General features: G+C 35.4%; 1 protein-coding gene and 1 pseudogene across 1 annotated transcript in view; one reads left to right on the top strand and one right to left on the bottom strand.

The window, feature by feature from the left end:
- The window catches only part of LOC102729818 (contactin-6), a 679553-nt gene that overhangs the window by 490100 nt on the left and 166121 nt on the right, over window positions 1-23332 (bottom strand). The window lies entirely within an intron of this gene.
- LOC102748660 (atlastin-1 pseudogene) lies at window positions 17650-19278 on the top strand (annotated as a pseudogene).

Genomic DNA, 23332 nt, shown 5'->3' with positions numbered 1-23332 from the left:
GTCATGATCCTAGGGTCCTGGGATCGAGTCCTGCATCCTGCTCCTTGCTCAGCAGGGAGCCTGCTTCTCCCTCTGCCTGCTACTTCCCTTCTTGTGCACTCTCTCTCTCTGACAAATAAATAAAACCTTAAAAAATAAATAAATTAAAATTAAAATTAAAAAGACTAACATCATCAAGTTTTAGCAAGACTCTAGAGAAAATGTCAGCCTCATAATGGAAATAGAGTAAAATAATCTCATGATTTTATAATGTTTGCCTTTTTTTTACCCTATGACCGAGCAATTCTATACTTAATGAAAAGAAATATGTATGTGTGTGCATCAAAAGACATGCACCAAAAAAAAAATTCATGGTAGTATGATTTGTAATAGCCCCAAACTGACAAAATCCAAAGATTCATCAGTAGTTGAATGGATTTTTAAAAGTACAGTAATTTATATAATAGAATATAGCAGTGAAAATGAAAACATAGCTCAGAAAATAAAATATATATTCATGTTTTCATTTATAAAATGTTCAAATTGAATAAAAAATTGGCTGGCTTAAAACAAATTTATTAACTAACAGTTCTGGAAGCTAGAAGTCCAAAATCAAAGTGTCTTATGAACCATACTCCCTCTAACAGTCCTAGAGTAGCATCCTTTGCCTTTTCTAGCTTCTGATATATGCCAGGACTTCAATATATCTTTTTTTTAAGCTTTTATTTACTTGAGAGAGAGAGAGAATGAGCAGAGGGAGGGGAAAAGGGAGAAGGAGAAGTAGATTCCCTGCTGAGTGGGGAGCCCAATGCAGGGCTAGATCCCAGGGCCCTGAGATTATGACTTGAGATGAAGTTGGAGGCTTCCAGGCGCCCCTCAACCTATCTTTTTGGAGGGAAACAATTAAATTCAGAACACACTGGAAATTCTTGGTGTAAAAGTGAATTGAAAAATAGCCGGGATTGGATTCAAAGCTTCAAGCATTCCTACATAATATATACCTACAGCCTTTATGATGCCGTGTTGATCAATAATAACTCAGGAGCCAGCGTTCAAGATAGTTTCTCTGAATACAGCCATATTTGACTTTCCTAATGTCAACACTAGTGAATATATAGACAACACTGCCCATATTTTTAAGGTTATATATATTCCTGGTTCAAGTATCAAACAGTACAGAGTCAAGCCATGTTTTTTTTCTGTCACAGGACTAATCAGTGATTCTATGATATTAAGAGTCAAGCATCAAGTCATGGAAATGTTCATCTAATGCAGGGATAACACAAATGTGGGCTCTGTAGACCATTATAGTCTACCTCCAAGCTCATCACAGACCTTGATAAGGGAGAGCAGAATATACTCCAACACAGACCAGACTGAACCTCACACTCTATCTTGATACCACATTATAGGCAGCCATTCCCAATTACCTGAAATTGGTACGTGAGATGAAACTATGATCAGTGCATATTAAACATGGCAGGACCAGCCCTAGTCTACATGATCAGGTCAGGCAAGTTTGACCTCTGCGACATCTTTCACTCCTTCCATTTTGGCCTCTTTTTCCTCCCTTCATATTCTCAGCATTATCTGGATATCTCTGACTGTCCATAACTCAATGGTTTGTAGTCTCAAAATAGATTGCTTACCTTGGTAATCCACCACATTAATTCTGAACATGCCTCAACTTTCAGCTGCTAACTTTTGCCACTTCTGGATTCAATTTTTTTGGTTAAATGATAATGTGTTTATCATAACCATAATGCTAATACTCCATGCTGCAACTATGGAAAATTACCTTGACCCCAAGGCATTGTTTGATTTTGGTAATAAAGATGGTACATTGTAATGGTTATGGGTTTTGACTCTTGAGTCAACTGGTCTGAGTTCAAATGCTGACGTGCTACTCATTCACTTTGGGCAAATAACCTTTCTCGCCTGTGCCTTTGTTTCCACCTTTGTATAATGTGGATAAATAAAAGTGCCTACCTCACAGGGTTGTTGAAATGAATGAATGAGTTAATACAGAAATGCCTTAAAATATTTTTTGGCATACGGAAAGCATTTCACACCAATTAGTTATTTTAATTGTGTAATTATGCAAATAAGAGTTCTAGGTATGATGAATAAAATTTAAGGTTAAAAACAACAAGAATTTTTATTTGGTTTTCATCTATATGTTGGGTACTGTATAAGATTCTGGAGATAAAGAGTTGTGTCTTGGGGCGCCTGGGTGGCTCAGTTGGTTAAGCGACTGCCTTCGGCTCAGATCATGATCCTGGAGTCCCAAGATCAAGTCCCACATCAGGCTCCCTGCTTAGCATGGAGTCTGCTTCTCCCTCTGACCCTCCCCCCTCTCATGCTCTCTCTCTATCTCATTCTCTCTCAAATAAATAAATAAAATCTTAAAGAAAAAGAGTTGTGTCTTAAAGGAAAATTTAATGAAAGAGAAAGACAAATAGAAATTAAAATGGAATATGTAGGTGCCATAATGACTTTATTTAGCACTTGTTGAAAGAACATGCTGACATGATGCAGTTTTGTTTTTTTTTTTGGGAAACTATTTACTGTTACTAGGTGTGATATTTTCTTTGTTGCTATACAGGGGAGAAATTGTCCAGTTAAACTAATGAAGTGCTTTTTACAAATGTCTGATTAACCTGTCTTCCTGTCTCCTCCCTGTCCCATTCTTTCTCACTCCATGATTTTCTAGCCCAGATTATTAAATATTCTTGTACTAATACACTTTGTAGATGAGTGAAATTCTTTAATATTTGACATTCGGTTTCTAAGAAACTTCCCTGTAATTCAAAGTTAGGTTTGTTCATGAGAATTTATGAGGTGGTTTTGCATTAATTAATTCATTTATACTTTGGAAAAAAAAATGTGTGTATGCATACATATGTAAGTATATATATAATTTTAATTTCGGCTTACAAAAAAGGACATCTTATTAGACACAGCAGGTAATTTATTACAAACATGACATATTTTCTCTCATGGTTTAGCTCTGCAATTCTACTTTTCATAGTTCCTAAACAAAAAACATATGGTCAATCTTCAAAGATTTTTTTTTTAACCTGAAATTGCTTTCTAGTCTGTAAAGCAAATAAGAAGAAAAACATCATGAAGGTGTTTTCATATTTCAACTTGACTTTTTAACATAATAATGAAATACATGCATCTTAAAATATCACTTGATAGTCACCAAATAAACAGGGCCAAGTAGGGTACCATGTCTTGGGCTCTAAAACTATGCTATTACACATACACCTCACCATTCATAAATAAACATCAGAGCATCCGGTTGTTTGCACATTTTGAAATAGAAGTATCTTTAAAGTTTAAAGTCCACACTTAATTGCTTTAGGCATTAGTTAGAATTCTATGGTGATAAAAAAGTATAAAATACTGGGGCTATATGCTAATGTTCAGAAATATTTTCAAAATACCCCACTAGACCTAACACTATGTAAAAAATTTGATTCCAATTTCTTTATTTTTTTAAAGATTTTATTTATTTATTTTGACAGAGAGAGAAAGAGAGACAGCGAGAGAGGGAACACAAGCGGGGGGCGGGAAAGGGAGAAGCAGGTTTCCCGCGGAGCAGGGAACCCGATGTGGGGTTGGATCCTAGGACCCTGGGATCATGACCTGAGCCGAAGGCAGACACTTAACGACTGAACCACCCAGGCGCCCCTGATTCCAATTTCTTAACAAAAGATATATCTCTGTGGTTAATATCAAAAGAACTCGAAATTTGTCATTTTCTTTCTTATTACTGGGATGTCTTGAATGAAATCCTTCCCAGCATACTGAAAGAGGACATGCTGGAGACATGAATCTCTGTCTTTAGTTCCATCCTATTGACAAAATTATTTATGCAAGTAGAGAATGAGTTCAGTACATTTCTTCCAAATTCACTCTTATAATCTCTTTAGCATCTCCCCATGCTTCTCTAAATTCTTTAGCTATCTATAAACTTAGCTCTCTATAAAATTCTTTATGCGTGGTTCCAACAACAGGTGTTGCCCTTTGAAATCTGCTTTGAAATCATTTCCATGGTGTAACCAAAAGTAAGCAAGTTGGGGAAGAAGGGCTGACCTTAGTTTGTTTTCTATTTTGCAATAGCATCAGCCTATTATAAAAGCACATTTTTTTTACCCCTGTTTTGTGACCTCTCAGAAGCAATTAAAGCAAGAGTGTATGGTTTCTGTTGTGTAGAGTTTTAAATTTACTCTTTATATGCATCCACTGAGTACTTTCAGGCCTGGCCTGTGTTATTTTCAATTTTATTTCAAGTTAATGTAAGAAGGTCTTGAGTCAACCGTCAGAAATATGAATATGCTGTTATTATAAACAACAAGGATGGTATTCAATAACCATTAGGAAGGAAGAATAACATTAAGCACAAATACAGTTTGTGAATAAAGGTTGTCAATTTTTTAATCCTTTGGAATGAAAGTAAGAATGTTATTGTGTTGAACACAATAAAGAGTTTTTTTATACAGAAAATATTTTAGTCCATCTTGGATTCACCTAAGCTTAGATCAGTTTTATACTGCTGTCATCATTGAAGCCATGGTTTAAAATCAACCAAAAATCACAAAGAGTGTCAAATAATATTTAACCTTAAATGTTATTTTTCATCACTAGTTAGCAATCTTTAGACTAAATAATATTTATTTCAAAAATTATAACCTTATCACAAATCAATAGTTTGGCAGGGCTACTTTGATCAAAGATTTTAAATATCCCAAGATTTTTTGCCAAAAACAATAGTAATTCAGTACAACACAAATTTTAAGAAATAACAATACCACAAATTGTAGGGCTATTTACATATTATTCTGTACCAATGTTCTTAATACATATATTTTATATAAGGTGACTTTTTAATTTTCTATTTGGATCACTCTTCAAACTATGCAAAAGGGAAAATAATAGATTTTTGCTTGTTTGGGGGTTTGTTTTGTTTTCATGATTTCCATAAATGACTTTCCTTTATACAAACTTTAAATACCATCAGAAAATGAAGTACACATTGAAGAAACCCAGAGAGCAATCTTTTGAAAGGTCTGACACTATACAAGTTGTACAGAAATTTGAGAATGTTTGGTCAACAATAGAAAAGGGAAAAGGATAGCAAGGAATGAGTTATCTTCAAAACTAAAACCTGCAAGAAGAGATTAGATTCATTCCAGGTGCCAGAAGAGTTGCAGAACTGGGAATGAATGGATCTAAGAATCTTGTGATGATTAAAGCTCTCTGAAAATGCTCTGTGCTACCTCAGTAGGTAATAAGCCCTTGTCACTCCAGGTATGCAAGTAGATATTGGATGGCAATGAAATATATGATTTTCAAGGAGTTTTCTACCTCTGATGTCTTGGTTTTTATAAACTGAGTCTAAGATATATGGTGGAATTTTTAATTTTTTTCCAGTTTTATTGAGTTATAATTGATATATAGCATTGTATTAGGTATATAAGGTACACAACATAATGATTTGATATATGTATAGTTTGTGAAATGATTACCACAGTAAGTTTAGGTAAGATCCATCACCTGATGTAGTAACAATTTCTTTCTTAAAATGAGAATTTTTAAGATCTACCATTAAGTAGTACTAAGATCTACCATAAGCTGTATTTATTTCATTGATGTCTGTTTCACTTATTAAGACTTTGAGGGAAGGAACCATATTTGTTTCATTTAACAGTACACACTTAAATCTAAGATAGTTCCTGGCATACTGTGTACATATACATAATTTTTTTTGCTATTTTTAATATTTTCCCCAGATTCAATGAGATACTGACATAGAGCACATGTAAATTCAAAGTGTACAATGTGATGAAGAGATACATGTATATATTGCAAAATGATTACCACAGTAAGGTTAGTTCACATCTCCAACCTGTCACACAATTATAATTGTGCATGTGTATGTGATAACAAATTTAAGATCCATCTATACTCTTAAAAACCTCCAAGTATATAATATAGTATTATAAATTATAACCACCACACTGTGCACTAGATACCCAGATCTTACTTATCTTATACCAGGAAATTTGTATCTGTTAACCAACTTCCCCCCATCCTTCTCCCCCCCACCCAGCTCCTGGTAACCACCATTCTACTCTGTTTCTATAAGCTTGGCTTTTTTAGATTCCACATGTGTGAAAACATACAGTATTTGTCTTTCACTTTCTGACTTATTTTATTTAGCATAATGCCCTTGAGGCCCATCCATTTTCTTTCAAAAAAACCCCAACCAATTTAAGACAATGGCCAAATTTCATTAAATTGATTAAAACAATGCTTTTTTTAAATTAACATATAATGTATTATTTGTTTCAGGGGTACAGGTCTATGATTCAACAGTCTTACACAATTCACAGCGCTCACCATAGCACATACCCTCCCCATTTTCCATCACCCAGTCACCCTATCCCTACCAACCCCCTTCCACTCCAGCAACCCTCAGTTTGTTTCCTGAGATTAAGAGTCCCTGATGGTTTGTCTCCCTCTCTGGTTTCATCTTGTTTCATTTTTCCCTCCCTTCCCCTATGATCGTTTGTCTTGTTTCTCAAATTCCTCATATCAGTGAGATCATATGATAATTGTCTTTCTCTGATTGATTCATTTCACTTAGCATAATACCCTCTAGTTCTATCCACGTCACTGCAAATGGCAAGATTTCATTTTTGATGGCTGCATAATATTCCATCATATATACACACCACATCTTCTTTATCCATTCATTTGTTGATGGGCATCTAGGCTTTTTCCACAGTTTGGCTATTGTGGACATTGCTGCTATAAACATTGGGGTGCAGGTGCCCCTTTGGATCAAACTTAATGCTTTCTTAAACGTCATCCCATTTTGGTATCAGAAAGACACCAAAGAGTAAAGCAACATTTACTTGTCTTCCTCTTTCCCTCCTCCACCTCCATGGAAAAGGAAAAGAAAAAGTTAGGTCCATAGAGCAAATAAAAAACTGATTCTCACAATGCCCAGAGGGAATCCAAGAACCATTGTCTAGCAATTTTAAGCAAGAGAATCATTCAGAAGCTTTGCTTATCTTCTACTTCTCTTTGTGGGTGTAGACACAGCTTTAAGAAACATAAGTTGCTCAACATGATATCCAACTGAGAGAATTCTGACCTCCATGAAGTGAGCACCAATAAAAAAGTGGCGCATATTCATATGCTTTTATTAGTGGGATATCTAAGAATTAAAATAAGGCTTTCATACTGAGACCATCCTCCCACATATAAAAAGAACTTTAATATATCCTTTAGGTTTTACTTCCAATCTCTGTGAAGAGCTAATGTGTAACGATTACATCATATGGTGTAGAAATCTACAAGGAGAATTTTGGCACTATTTATTTTCATGTCTTTTCATGTTTGTTTGTTTGGGTTTTTTAAGGATCTAATCTAGAAAATAGTGGAGCAAAAAACCCAGCAAAACCACCAGAAGACAATAATTCACTGCATGGAATGAATGATGAATAGAGTTCTTTTATATCCTGACTTTTTAAAATTGTTGTTCTGTTCTCTATCGGTGATTCTTTTAAATTTCCAACCTCTTCAGATCCTCTCAGAGATTTTTTCATCAGGTAGAAAAGAAATAAAGAGAGGAAACAGAAAGGATTAAGCTAAAAAAAATTAGAACCAACATAGTCTAATATTTGTTTGTGTGTATTCACTATATTTAATAACAATAATGAGGTTCTTTCAACGTGCTTCAAGGAATTCTCTATATTCTAAGATTAATGACTACCTAGGCAGGAGCTGGTACATTTGTTAACCAATAATGTGCTTTATTGTGCTATGGGTTTAAACATGGTGTTTAATTTTTTTTTAATGACAACATTGTTTCAAGAATCACAATTAAAAAGCCCTTCAAAACACGACAAAGAATTCATTAGTCTAGTAGAGTATATTTTTGTATAAATGATGATAACTGTGTAATGATGTGGTAAGCTAGCAATTAGGCATAATTTGCTTATGCAAGTGAGTTTTAAAAAATGGGGATCAATATTCAATTTACACCTATGTGAAAAGCAATTAGTTTAATTGATGGGGGAAAAAAATCCTCAACAATGGCTAATTATTCCAAAATGACCTGAAACACTCATGCAAATTATTAGAATTAATTATACATGAATGATTAGATTATATAAATCATTTTTAAAACCTTGAAATTTCCATAGTTAGTCATTCATAAAATGTAGTAGAAAAGGTGATTTCATAATATAATGGATGCAGTTTAGAGAATAATCATCAGGTTTTCCCTACGATGTGCTGGCACGATGCCACCTCAAAATAGACAATAATGGATATAAACAAAACAGGTGCCACTATTTCTCACTCAGTTCAACAAAGAAACATTTGGGCACCTGGGTGGCTCAGTCGTTAAGCGTCTGCCTTCGGCTCAGGTCATGATCCCAGGATCCTGGGATCGAGCCTCGCGTCGGGCTCCCTGTTTGGCAGGAAGCCTGCTTCTCTCACCCCCGCTCCCCTGCTTATGTTCCCTCTCTCGCTGTGTCTCTCTGTCAAATAAATGAATAAAATCTTAAAAAAAAAAAAAACAAAGAAACATTTACCCAATAAAACACTATTTTGTATAATTATTATTTCTCTCTCAAGTCCTACTGAGTGTCTGCATGAATTCCTGAGATAACTGTAACATTTTATATTCCTTTCAAATACCTTGATTTACTTATCATCAGCCCTGGTTTTTGTTTATGAAATAGATGAAGATTTACTCTTATTCTGCATTCTATTCTTCACATAACCCTACCATTCTCATCATTACTTCTATGAAAGAAGCAGTGCTTCAGGAACATCAGAAAACAGCATATTTACTGTCCATCTGAAATTACTTTTAATTTAGGACTGATTCTCATTATCGGTATATCAATCTATTACTGGAATACATATAGATTCATGGCCTGCCTTTATTGAACTCCAAGTGGCATGACTGAATTTAAATAAATTTGGGACAACGTCACAAACAAAAGTGACTACTTCGGTCTGATTTCATTCTTCAGTGTCAAGTTATAAAATTGAAGTCCTTTTGATAGAAGAAGTTTGTTTCAGGTAAAGGTGTTTCTAGCTTATAAAGGTAATATTTTTTAGGAAGGAAAACACACACACATGTGGAAGATTGGTGATGTTCTAATTTAGGCTGTCTATTTTAGTAGACATTCCACTTTTTAGAATATATAGACTTATTTCAATACCTTTCCTTAGAGAAAGTAAATAAACACCTCACACAATGGTTAGTTTTCTTTTAAGTTTGCCTTAACAAGCCACTTGGGTTTCATTTTAAGAAAGACTTAGATGTTTTTATTATTTTTAGTTTTTATCCACTACTCTATCCCCAACGCATCAATGGCCTCGATAAAACCTTGTTTTTTAACTTTCAATTCTAGTCTTCATCTTTGCCTTCAACATCATAGCTTTATCCTTACATAAGTTGGAACTGTGGTCCTGCACAGCGGCATAATACACTGTCATTAGCATGCTATAAGGCCTCTGCACACATTCTCACAGATTATAGAAAGGCATTAAGCATGAATCTCAGAATGCTCAAGTGCTTTTTATAATGGCTCTGATAACACTCTGAGCTATATTACATTTTTGTTCTGAACAGGAGCCCCTCAGAGAGGAGGTAAAAAGTTATCTGCTGTCAAAAAGCCTTGATGTGTTTCCAGTCATGGAAGTTTCACACTTGAGAACTGAACACAGTTTTGTATGGAATATTCTGACCTTCTCTAGAGAATGAACAAGTATGAACACAAATAACAGAAACTGTTGGGCTCTGAGCTCTGCCATTGGCTCCTGATCATTGTAGGTCTTTTCATAGCTGATTATTGAACCCATAAAACTCAGTTATCAGCCTTGTGATTCACCAGAGACATGTAATCTGGACCTTGGAGGGTGACCAGGGGTGAAAGTTTCTTACCTAAGCATTGCAATAGGAATTTCAAATTTGTGTTTACCTTTCTGAATTTGAAATATAAGTCAGTAGGTTTGAAATAAGCCCTTTTATAAGTTTTTTTTATAGTAGGTTTATATTTTTGTGTACTTTTATTTTGATTTTCCTGTATTGTCTTTACCACAACTATATGACATGAGTACAGCAATGTATGTATATGCTGTTCAGTCATAAATGGAAAAAGAAAATAAGACCCAGGATGAGAAAATGACTTTTTTGGGTTACACAGAACATTGACCCTAGAACTAAGATTAATCTACAATACCTTTTTTCTGGGTGTGAATGCTCTCTGTTAGATTGGGCTGCACATCTAAAGAGTTGGTATGAATTGTTCAGCTCGGCAAGCAGAGGTCCACAACTAATGTTCCCAATCCCAGGTCCCCAATATATAGCTTACACACAATATATTGATCCTCACCAAACGTTAGGACAACTGACTTCAGAATTTTAAGTCCTAGAATTTATGAAACAGGAGAGATTTTAGAGAACATCTAAGCAGTGGTTCTCAACCTTAGTTGTGCATCAAAATCCCCTGGGAAGGTATAAATACTCACACCTGGGTTCCAGCCGCAGATAGTTTGATAATTAATCTGGAGCAGCCTGGGCACTGAGATTTTTAAAATTTTTAAAATTTCTCCACAATATTCATCTGTATAGCCAACATTGAAACCAATGATCTAGAGGCAATATTGAGGACTATAAATTTATATACCTACAAGAGCCTAAAAGTTATATCCGTGGGAAGTTGGGCAGGTATAAGAAAAATAACATAATCTCTCTTAGATTATTGCTTAGTTTTTCCATTCTTGATTGAGCAATGGGTAAGAGATATTTTTTCACTATAAATAAGAAAAAAAAGTGCAAGCTCAATGTCAAACGGCAACTGACACTTATACTTTGTGTGGAAGTCACAAGGAGTATCGAGGATTGTGTTTAACTAGAGAATGCACAACCATGTAAAGGGGCAAATGCTCTTAAGCTGCAGCTGAGTTTGGGCCTAGAGTTTCCAGATCTACTGATTTTGTCAAGAGTATAATATTTATTTTTTTTAATTTAAAATTGCTTGATGTTTTAAAAGTTGGCTTAATTAATTAAAATTAAAACAGGAGAGCTTTATGATCAAAGTGTGGAAGGAAAACAAAGGAACTGAGCATCTGCTCCAGTCTGTTCTTTTTTTTTTAAACCACGGGGTTGGGGTGGAAGTCGAGGCTCCATGGGTAGTCTCCACAGACTCTGCAGTGAGAGAAGGGAGCTCCTTACTGCCTGACATGGATGAGAGATTCAGTTTCCTATTTTGCCTTCTCCGACACCACCCTGGTGAGAGGTTAGAACACCTCATTACTACCTAGTAAGTGTGGTCTAGGTTCCCCATTTGGCTTTTGCTGGTGGGTGTGGGACTACAGACAGTCTTTTCAGCGGTGTTTGGCTAGAGTAAAGCAGTATTATCCAAAAGTTTTCTTTCTTGTTAGACTTTCTTTTTCCACTCCTTTGGCTAGACAGAGCAGGCTTTTGTTAAACCATTTTTGTCTTCACCCATTGACATTCCTAGATTGCTGGCTTCTTTACCTCTATGTCTGGGCTGTAAGATTCAAAAAGAAAACCCAAGGAATTCATCATCATGTTCTCCCTTAGTCCCAAGATCTTCAGCCAGTATGCCTTCTTCCCTCCAACTTCAGAGTCTTATATTCATTTTGTATAAAATGTCCAGGGTTTTGGCTTTACTTAGTAGGAAGAAAGGTGGGAAAGTATGTCAATTCCATTCTTCTGGAAATGAAAGTCTGTTAGAATATGATTTTTAAAAGAAGATTCTAGAATATCATTTAGCAACTCTTGTAATGTCTACTAGCTCTGTTAATAAAAATATCTTTCTTCATAAACAAGTTGGGGTTTCTTTCATTAAAAATATATTATCATCTCCTGCTGGTGGATAACACCTGGGACTTATAAAATGTAATCCTTTTCAGTGCTTTGCTTTCAGTTCTTTTTTTTTTTAAGATTTTATTTATTTATTTATTTGACAGAGAGAGACATAGCGAGAGAGGGAACACAAGCAGGGGGAGTGGGAGAGGGAGAAACAGGCTTCCTGCGGAGCAGGGAGTCCAATGCGGGGCTCGATCCCAGGACCCTGGGATCATGACCTGAGCCAAAGGCAGACGCTTAACAACTGAGCCACCCAGGTGCCCCTTTGCTTTCAGTTCTATAGTATGAATCTAGGAGCCTCACCTCACTACTACAATCCCTGAGAAATTTAGTATACACCAGCTTGTGTTTACAAAGCTCATGGACAGCATTAGCCTGGTTACACTGAGTTGGATTACATGAAAAGCTCTACATTTCTATGACATTCTCACCCATTTCCCTTCCCTTGACATCTAAAATTTCACACAGAGCAAAGAATCTGGATGAGAACCAATCAGAACAAGTAAAATATAAATTGGGGTCTAGTCATTGGATTCAAACCCTAGAAAAGCTGGCAAACGCAACATGTCATTGGTATTTTTAAAGCTATAAAAATTGTACACAATAAAACAATCTCATAAAACTTCTATAATCATTATTGTAAAAAATATTTTCAAATCAATAAAATAGTCTAGATACAAAACTTTTCGAACTTCAAAATCAGCATATCGTGCCTTATTGATGGTCATTGTACTACTTTAATAGGGTAAGCTTGTGACTATTCCACTGCCTAAAATTGTGCACAGTGTACCCAAAACATGACCTGACTCAAAACAAGGGGTCAATAAATGCCTGTTGATTGAATGTTGAATGAATTAAACATGTACTGTTACCCCACCTCCGAGGTTCTCATTCTGGTACTTAGGAACCGTCCCCAAAATGTCCCCAACATTCTGGAAGAGTATTACTCAGATTCTCATAACTGTAGCAATTAGTAAATGCTTTTGAATGCCCAATATACATGCATACATACTACTTAACTTACAGAATCCCCATCTTAATTTCCTGTCTCAATTTGTTATCAGTGTGGGTATGTCAGTTCCTTAAGAAGATACATTCCTCACATGTGATTTGACTTTCCTCTGACCTTATATTTTATGAGCCTACGGATCAACATCTGCCCTCATCAGTTTTACATTACCATGCAGACTGTCAAGATTATTTCATTCAGCCATCCCCATGTGTCAGTGTGGGCCAAGAAGTATACTATTGCAGAGGACTACCAAATTTTTTTCACTAAAACTACACCTTCCCTGTCAGTGGGCAGCAGGACCAAATCTCTCATAATATGTAAATACGCAGCAATCAAGCACCTTCTTGATGTTGTAAGGGCACAAAGAATAAAAAAAAAAAACAAGCACAATCCCACCTTAAGAAAATCAATCATAACCTGACGCTAAGCAAGTCAAAATAAAATAGTATTCTTCAGCTTCATGAGGTGACTCCACTTACAAAAACACACAAAATGGTCTATCATAAATATTTAAAGGATTGTCTTGTGCAAAAGGAAAGAGACTCAGGCTAAATGTTAACAAGGCAAGAGTTTATGTCAACATTTAGAAACTCAGGTGGATAAACTGAGTCTCCCCATATGAGGAATAACTGAACAAGTTGATTTGTTATAAAAAGTATTCCCTCAGAAGGTAATGAGTTCTACCACTCAAGCTGTTAAAGTTCGGAGGAGGCATCAAGTTCCAGAAGTAAAAATCACCTGATTCCAAGGGAAAAAAGCCTCAGCAGGAATTGGCAAGGTCAGGTTAAAATTCCTCCTAACACAAGCATTCTGCGATTTTATCAAAGATGAGCTCATAATGTACTGTTTGCCTGCAAACTCTCACAGAAAGAACCAAAGAAAAAAAGCCAAAGCATAAATAACTGAAAATAGATGCTAACATAGAAGTAACACCTACTCTACAACTAATTGCTGGTGTGATTCTCCTCTAATTGCATGGCTGTGAATGTGTCTTTTCTTTTAAATCTTCTGCCAAGATGGCTAAATCCAAGTATAGTTTATAGAAGTTCTAATGGGGGAATATATTTTGGAATAGAATTTGTTGAGCTCCCATCACAATACCTGTCATTATTCTATTTGATCTGATCGACTTCAGTAGCATTCTCAGGTGATACTTTCCAGATTAATGAGTGGATTGTTCGCAGAGAGGAAAGTAAACACTTTTCTCTTAATGTAATGCATTAAAGAATTAACTTTATGTCTGCCCATTTTATAGAAGTGGTATTTCTAAGTCCTGTTAAAATTGTTTTATAGACTTCCTAACTACTGTAACACATTAGGGGGTAATCACATTAGATGTTGCCTGCTGAGTCTGGCAAGACTTGGTCAGTAGTTTAAAGGAACTGTTCCAATAATACAGTCAGCTCACTAGTAGCTGGGTGACTCTAATTGAAATAACTGGACTGCACCATTAGTCCAAATAAGCACTTCACTCCCATTTATGCTTCATTTGAAACCAAGATTAAGACAATGCCACTTATAAAAATGATCTTCATTATAATATTGTCCTCAAGGGTCACAATAGTGGGAATATATTATAGGTGAAACCTCATACTGATACACATTTTTAAATCATTTGTCTGTTAGTTTTGATTACAAGTACCAATTAGCTACTTAATCAAATCATAGAAAGCTCTATGATATAATAAATCTCAATATATCCATTTCAATTGACCATTATTAGAAGAAGATAAGGCAGACTTTATGTTGATACTCTTGACAAAGCCAGTTGTTATGGTGTTGATGGAGATCATGCTTTAATAACTCCTCCAAGATTCCCCTGCCCTACCATCCATGATCCCCACCTCTTGCTTCCAGACCCTTATGGAGTCATTTCTCACACTGTACCAGGCTTGGTCTGTGTGACTGTAAAATATAGCATAGGTGATAGAATGTCATTTGTAAAATTAGGTTGGGTTCCTTCTCTTGGATCATTCTTCCTGAGGGAAGCCAACTGCCGTGTTGTGAGGATACTCTGAGACTATAGAGAGGACTATATTGCAAGGAAGTGAGTTATCCAAATGCAGCAAAGTAATAAATGTTTGTTGTTTATTTATGATCATTTTTTATGCAGTAATAGGTAACTAAATTCAGATTTCAGCACTTAAGAAATGGGATGCTACAATAACACAATTCTAGAATTGGAGAATGATTTTGGAACTGAGAAGAGTGCTGGTAAAAGCTTCAAGGGCCTGGAACACAAGGACTTGAACGAAAATGAAGAAAATCTTAGAGAAAAATCGAGCTTAGCAATATGGTTGCCTGTAGTAGTGTATAAGACAAAAAAATGTGCTTAAAGAACTGGCTGATTTTACCTAAAGATTTTCTATCCCAAGTATTAAAGTGTCCTTTGGTTTCTCCTTGCTGTATATGAGAAAATATAATAAGAAAATTTCTCATATAAAAATATATGAGAAAATATACAAGAAAATAAAGTGAAGATTAAAGGAAAGATTGTTAAATGTAAAGAGATCATTATTGCTAATAATATTGTATTAATAAATATGTAATGAAGAGATGACATGACAATTTCATTAAAATATTCAAAATATAGAAATTTTGAACAGATTAACACAGTAAATTGAAATGGTAGTTAAAAACATGTTTTTGATTGCAGCATTTCACTCTACCCTACATTAAAAAATAATAATAATAGGGCGCATGCTGGCTCAGTTGGTTAAGTGTCTGACTCTTGATTTCGGTCAGGTCATGATCTCAGCTCAGGTCATGATCTCAGGGTAATGAGATCGAGCCCCACATCGGGCTCCATGCTGGGCATGGAACCTGCTTAAGATTATCTCTCTCCTTCTCCCTCTGCCCCTCCCCCATACCACTAAAGGAAAAATAATAATTCCAGTTAGATTTATAGGTGAAAATTACCAAACCCTCCAGGATAACTTATGCTGTGCTTATTCTTCCTAAGGCTACTATAATGAAATACCACAAAATAGGTGGCTCAAAACAACAAAAATTTATCCTTTCCAAGTTCTAGAGCTAGAAGGCCAACATCAAGATGTTGACAAGGCCATGCTCCTCTTCTAGCTTCTGGAAGATTTTTTTTTTTCTTAACAGACCTATTTAGAGCAGTTTTCGGTTCATAGCAAAACTGAGTGGAAGGTACAGAGATTTCTTTTTTTTTTTTTTAAAGATTTTATTTATTTATTTGAGACAGAGAATGAGAGACAGAAAGCATGAGAGGGAGGAGGGTCAGAGGGAGAAGCAGACTCCCTGCCGAGCAGGGAGCCCGATGCGGGACTCGATCCTGGGACTCCAGGATCATGACCTGAGCCAAAGACAGTCGCTTAACCAACTGAGCCACCCAGGCGCCCCAGGTACAGAGATTTCTTATAAACTCCCTGCCCCCAAACATAGATAGCCTTTCCCATTATCAGCAGCCCCACCAGAAAGGTGCATTTATTACAACTGATGAACCTACATTCATACATCATTATCATCCAAAGTCCATAGTTTACATTAGGGTTCACTTCTGGTGTTGGGCATTCTATGGGCTCAGACAAATACACATGACATGTATCCACCATTATGATATTATACAGAGTAGTTTCACTAAAGTTTTAATAATCTTTGTCTATTTATCCTTCGCTCTTCCCTAACCCCTGGCAACTACTGATCATTTTACTGCCTCCATAGTTTTGCCTTACCCAGAATGTCATACAGTTAGTATCACACAGTATGTAGTCTTTTAAGATTGGTTTCTTTGACGTAGTAATATACATTTAACTTGCTTCCATGTTTTTTCATGGCTTGATAGCTCACTTCTTTTAGTGCTGAATAATATTCCATTGTCTAGTTGTACCTATTTATTTATCCATTCACCTACAAAGGGATGTCAAGGTTGCTTACAAGTTTGGCAATTATGAATAGAAATGACATAAACTTCCACATGCAGGTTTTTGTGTGGACATACATTTTCAACTTCTTTTGGTAAATACCAAGCAGTAGGACTGCTGGATGATATGGCAACCATATGTTTAGTTTTGTAAGAAACCACCAAATTGTCTTCCATAGTGGCTGTGTCATTTTGCATTCCCAAAAGTGATGAATCTGAGTTCCTATTACTTCATAACCTTGCCACTTTCTGGTGTTGTCAGAGTTCTGGATTTTGGCCATTCTAATAGGTATGTAGTGGTATCTCGTTGGTGTTTTAGCTTGCATTTCTTAATGATAATATGGAACATCTTTTCTTATGCTTATTTGCCATCCATATATCTCTTTTGGTGAGAGAACTGTTAAGGTCTCTGGTATATTTTTATATCAAGCTGTTTATTTTCTTATTGTTGAGTTTCAAGAGCTTTTGTGTATTTTGGATAATGATCCTTTATTAGACACACCCTTTGGAAATATTTTCTCCCAGTCTGTAATGTGTCTTTTTACTCTCTTAACAATGTATTTTGCAGAGCAGAAATTTTTAATTTCATTGAATTCCAGCTTATCAATTTTTTCTTTCATGGATTATGCTTTTATTCTTCTGTTTAAAAAGTCATTGTCTAACTCAAGGTCATCTACATTTTCTTGTATGTTATCTTCTAGGATTTTTATGGTTCTGTATTTTATACTTAGGTCTTTAATCCATTTTGAATTAATTTTTGTGAAAAGTCCTGCCTTTTCCACTGGCTCCTCCTCTTCTGAGACCCATTCATATGTTTGTTTGGTTGGTGTTTTCATGAAAATCCATCTGAGCTGTTTCAGTCCCTACAATTATTGGTTATGGTGGTATGGAGACTGGTGGCAGTCAAGTTCTATCACTGTAGGACCAGTCCAAGTCCTCACTGTCACAGATGGCCATTCCTCTGAGACAGATGAGATCACACTAAATCAAGTGCTTTCCTTAGAGGCTTTCAGGGTCAAGGAGATCAGTGCTGTATCTGTTGCTGGAGCATTTATTAAAGGAAAATCATTTCTGAAAGAGTTCATGTTAAAATACATGTACAACCAGGAATCAGTTGATTGAATTGGACATGATAAGGATCACTACCTAGTTTCTCATAGAGAGGTCTCAATGAGAGAGCACAACAATTCAGACATGCAGTAATCAATTCCTTTTCAATAAGCCTATGGTAAAATGGTTGTGGTGTTATTGATGGACACTCAGAGAACATTTGACAGTCAATATGAGAGATTCAGCCACAATATTTGTCCTTGGCATAATGATAAGCTTAATGAAGGTATATAACCTATCCCAAAATGTCCAAGAGGATGATCTTCAGAATCTTCAGCTTTTTGCTGAGTATGGCTAGCTGGCAGGAGGGAAATATTCTGAAAGCCATTTCAAAGCCTGACATTTTTTCACTGAGAACTGAAGTTACCCACATGAATTTGGGGAAGCTGATGGTGGCACCCAATTTTTGGGAAACTTCCTAAAGTTTTCAGAGAACCAACATGAAGAACTACAGAATGTTTGAAACACATCTATTCCTGTTTCACCAAAATATACTGTTTTCTGCTACCTCATCCTGGCTTAAAAGTAGCTACCAATCCATACTCTGATGGAAAATTTAAAGAAATAGATGATGAATTCATCAAAAGTTGAAAATACTGATTTCTTGGATGCCTTAGTCCTGAGAGCCTAGATAATAAAGAAATCAAAGGAAATAAAATCACTTGTCAAAGTCTGGTGGACTACTTCAATACTTATATAAAAATCTATCACAGTAAAGAGTTACCACATCCCCAATCCATGTACAGCCCACAGCAGAAGGTAACAATTTAGAGGCCATAGCAACTGTTAAAGACACATGCAACAAAAAGATGAAAAAGATCTGTGGTTGTAACAAACCACTTCTAGTCCCAAATGACTTGGAGGCCAAATAGCTGGAGCTTAGGGAAGAATTTGTAAAGCTATTCTGAGGGGTGACAAAGATGCATGGATAAAAATTTGGCTAGTGTTATCAGCAGCAGTTGGGGAGTAAAATAGATGAACAGGATACCAAGCACAATAATAGCAAAAATATCTTCCATGCAGCTTATACCCCTGTCACACAGTTTTTTGTAATCTTTACCACGTAAGTGATTGCTGGTGTAACTAGATTCATTGGTTTGGACATTATAGCTCGACTATGCAATATGATAATGGAATTGACCCTTATCACCCTGTGTTCCTGGGCATACATTGGGTACCCTGGAGAATACCAAGAGCTGGATGCTGTAATAGATCAGGTAGGTGCAGCCTTGTGAGACTCAGCCCTTATACAAGCTTTACAGTACAGCAACAACCCACAAAAATCTATATCATCAAGTTTTTCCTGCCCTAAAGTCAGATTCTGCTAAACTATCAGAGAAGAAGAAATTTTAATCCAATTTTCAAAAAATACAGATGTGTAACCAATTTTAAGTTAAATAGTAAGTTTTATATCTCTATGAAAACATTAAAAGTGCTTTTATCAGAATGGAGTAAAACACCAAACACCTCTGAAGACTGCGAAATGGTTTAGTTCTTTTACTTCAGTGTTTGATAAGCAGGTGTATGTATACGTAGTTAAATCATTTTCTTAGTGTGTAGTTTCCTGAATTTGTGTTCAAAAATGCTGTCATAATTTAAAGTATTTGTCTATTTATAATGACGGTACTTATGTTCTCCTCAAATTTACTAAATTCTACCACTGGGTTATAATTAAACCAATACTGATATTTTAAAAAGTTGTGAAAGGTGTTAAGTCTGTGTCTAGATTCATGTTTTGCATTTGGATGACCAGTTGTTCCAGGATTAAAAAGACAATCCTTGCTCTATTGTCTTCTCTTGGTTCCTTGTCAAAGATCAGTTGAATCTTATTTACGTGGGTCTACTTTTGGGCTCTATTCTGTTCCATTGATCTATTTATTTTTTATTTTGCCAACATCACACTGCCTTGATTACTATAGCTTAGAGTAAATCTTGAAATTGGACAGTATCAGTATTCCAACTTTGTTCTTCTCTTTCATTACTGTGTTGGCTATTCTGGCTCTTCTTCCTCTTCATATAAACTTTAGTATTAAATCATCAATATCCACCAAATAACTTGCTAGAATTTTGAGTGAAAATGTATTGAACTACAGAGCAAGTTGGGAAGTAATGGCATCCATGAACACAGACTATCTCTCTATTTATTTAGTTCTTCTTTGATATCTTTTATCAGAGTTTTGCGGTTTCCCTCATATTAATCTTGTATGTATTTTGTTAGATTTATACCAAATTATTTCATTTTTTTGTACATTAATATAAATGATATATTTTTAATTTCAAAAATCACTTGTTCATTGCCATTTTGTAGGAAAGCAATTAACTTTTGTATATTAACCTTCTATTCTGCAACCGTGTTATAATTACTTATTATCCCAGGAGATTTTCTACTTATTTTTTGGATTTTCTACATAGATGATCATGTTATTTGCAAAGAAACACAGCTTTATTCCTTCCTTTAAATCCTGTATACATTTTACTTGCCTTTTTTTTGTTTTTGTCTTACTGCATTAGGTAGGACTTCTAATTATAATATTGAAAAGCAGTGGTGAGAGGGACCATCCTTACCTTGTTCCTTATCTTACTTTCAAGTTTATCATAATTAAGTATGATACTAGCTGTAGGGATTTTGCTTTTTTAAAAAATAGGTTTTTTTTAATCGAGTTGAGGAAGTTCTCTTCTATTCCAAGTTCACTCAGAGTTTTTAAACACGAGGGAGTCTTGGATTTTGGCAAATGCTTTTTCTTCATCTATTGATATGATCATGTTATTTTTCTTCTTTGGCCTGTGATGTGATGGATTACATTAATTTTCAAATGTTGAAATGGCCTTGTACTCCTGGGATAAATTCCAGTTGTTGGTGGTGTATAATTCTTAAAGATTGTTGGATATGGTTTGCTAACATTTCATTGTGTATTTTTACATCTATATTCATCAGAGATATTGGTCTATAGTTTTCTTGTAACATCTTTGTCTGGCTTTGGTGTTTGAGTAATACCATCCTTATAAAATGAGTTAGGAAGTATGTCCTCTGATTCTATCCTCTGAAAGAGATTACAGAAAATTCATATGTTTTTCTTAAATGTTTGGCAGAATTCATCAGTGAACCCATCTGAGCCTGGTGCTTTTTGTTTTGCAAGATTATTAGTTATTATTTCAGATTCTTTAATAATTATATAGCCCTATTTACATTGTATATTATTTTTTCTGTGACTTTTGGTAAATTTTATCTTTGAAGGAATTGGTTCTCATAGGAATATCAAGTTTTTGGCCATAGAATTGTTCACAGTATTCTTTTATTACCTTTTTAATGTCCATGGAATATGCAGTGTTGCTGTCTCCTTCATCTCTGATAGTAACAGTTTGTTTTCCCTCTCTTTTTTTCTTAACTTGCCTAGCTAGGATCTTATCGAAATTGTTAATCTTTTCAAAGAAACAGCTTTTGGTATTGTTTACTTTTTCTATTGATTTTTTGTTTTTAATTTCATTGATATCTGCTCAAGCTTTTACTACTCATTTTCTTCTATTTTAGAAAACTACTTTCCTAAGGTGGAAGCTTAGATTACTTATTTTTAATCTTTCTTGTTTTCTATTATGTACATCTGATGCTAAAAATTTCCCTTTAAGCACTGCTTTCACTGCATCTCACAAATTTTGAAAAGCTATGTTTTCATTTTCATTTAGCTCAAAATATTTTAAAATTGCTCTTATTATTTCTTCTTTGACCCATGTGTTATTTATAAGTGTGTTATTTAATCTTTGCATATTTGGGGATTCTCCAGTTTTCATTCTGTTATTGATTTCTAGCTCAATTCCATTGTGGTCTGAGAGGAGACACTGTGTGATTTCTATTCTTTCAAATTTGTTAAGATGTGTTCTGTTTCTGAATGTTCCATGTGCTGGTGAACTTTTGAGGTGACACAAACCGACTCATAACCATCTGCCTTTCCCCCCATCTATACTCTACATTTATCCCATTCCAACATCTCTCAAAGCCTTAACCCTTTCTATTATTACCTCTAAATCTAAGATTTCACCTAAACATAATTAAAAAGTCCCAAATCTCATCATCTAAAGCATCTAAACTATGTATGGGTGAGACGTCCTCTCCACGTCTGGACATTTAAAACATAGAAAACAAGTTATCAGTTTCTAAAATGCAATGGTGGTCTAAGCATAAGATACATTCACATTCAAAAGGAAGAAATTTGAAGAAAAAAAAAAAGTCCACAGGTCCCAAGCAAGCCTAAAATCTGTCACAGCAAATTCCATTAGATTTCCAGACCTGAGAATAATCCTCTATGGCTCTGTCCTTTGGGCCCTATCAATCAGGGCAGCCCCACACTTTCAGTCCTCCATGGCACATCTCTGCTCTGTGAGTCCATGGCAGCAGTATCCATTCCAGTCTCTCTGCGTCTGAGCCACTCTTTGAGTCTTTCTTCTCTTTTCTTGAAGGATAACACATATTTGCAGCTGAGTAGCTTTGGCTGCCCAATTCCTGTGCGTAGTATTCCAGAAGCCCAGCACCTTCCTTCATTTCTTTCCATCTCTGTCCTCTTCAGTCCAAGTGGAAACATTTCTGCTGACAGCTGTTAGATCCCTAAGTCACACCTAATCCTTGTAGAAAAAACATAACCAGGCACATCTTTGTATTTTTTTCCCCAGAGCACACTTCTGGATCTTTTGAAATATGGATAGGCTGAAAATTTTCCAAATCATCAAGCTCCCTGCCACTTTATAACAAGGACCACCTTTCATTCATTGTCCAAAATCATGTTCTTCATTTCCATCTGAGATCCCACCAGAAGTACCTTTAATTCATATTTTTACCAACAGCCTCTTCAAGGCAAACTAAACTTTTTCTAACATGCACCTCAAAAATTCTTCCAGCCTCTACCAATTACCCAATTCCAAAGCCACTTTCAAATTTTTTGTTATTTGTTGCAGCAGTGTGCATTTTCCAGTACCAAAATCTTTAATGGTTTCCTATGGCTGCTACAATAAACTAGCACATATTGAGTGGCTTAAAACAACAAATTTATTCTCTCATAGTTCTGGGAATTTGAAATTCAAAATCAAGATGTGGGAAAGGCCACATGCTCTCTTCTCTAGATTCTAGTGGTTGCAATCCTTGGTGTATTTTGGCTTACAGATACCTAACTTCAATTTCTTCCTCTGTTGTCACATGGCAACCATCCTTTTGTGTGTCTGTGTCTTCACATAGCATTCCCCTTTTTCTATTTGTGTCTGTGTCCTTTTCTTCTTCTTATAAGGTCACCAGTTATATTGGATTAGGGACCATCCTAATGACCTCATCTTAATTTGATTACATCTACAAAGACCCTATTTCCAAATAAAGTTACATTCACAGGTACTAGGGATAGGATATATATATATATATATATATATA

This window comes from Leptonychotes weddellii, chromosome 1 (assembly GCF_054177405.1).
Source record: "Leptonychotes weddellii isolate Sample4059 chromosome 1, ASM5417740v2, whole genome shotgun sequence".
Taxonomy (NCBI): domain Eukaryota; kingdom Metazoa; phylum Chordata; class Mammalia; order Carnivora; family Phocidae; genus Leptonychotes; species Leptonychotes weddellii.
This window is presented reverse-complemented; position numbering and strand designations above follow the sequence as displayed.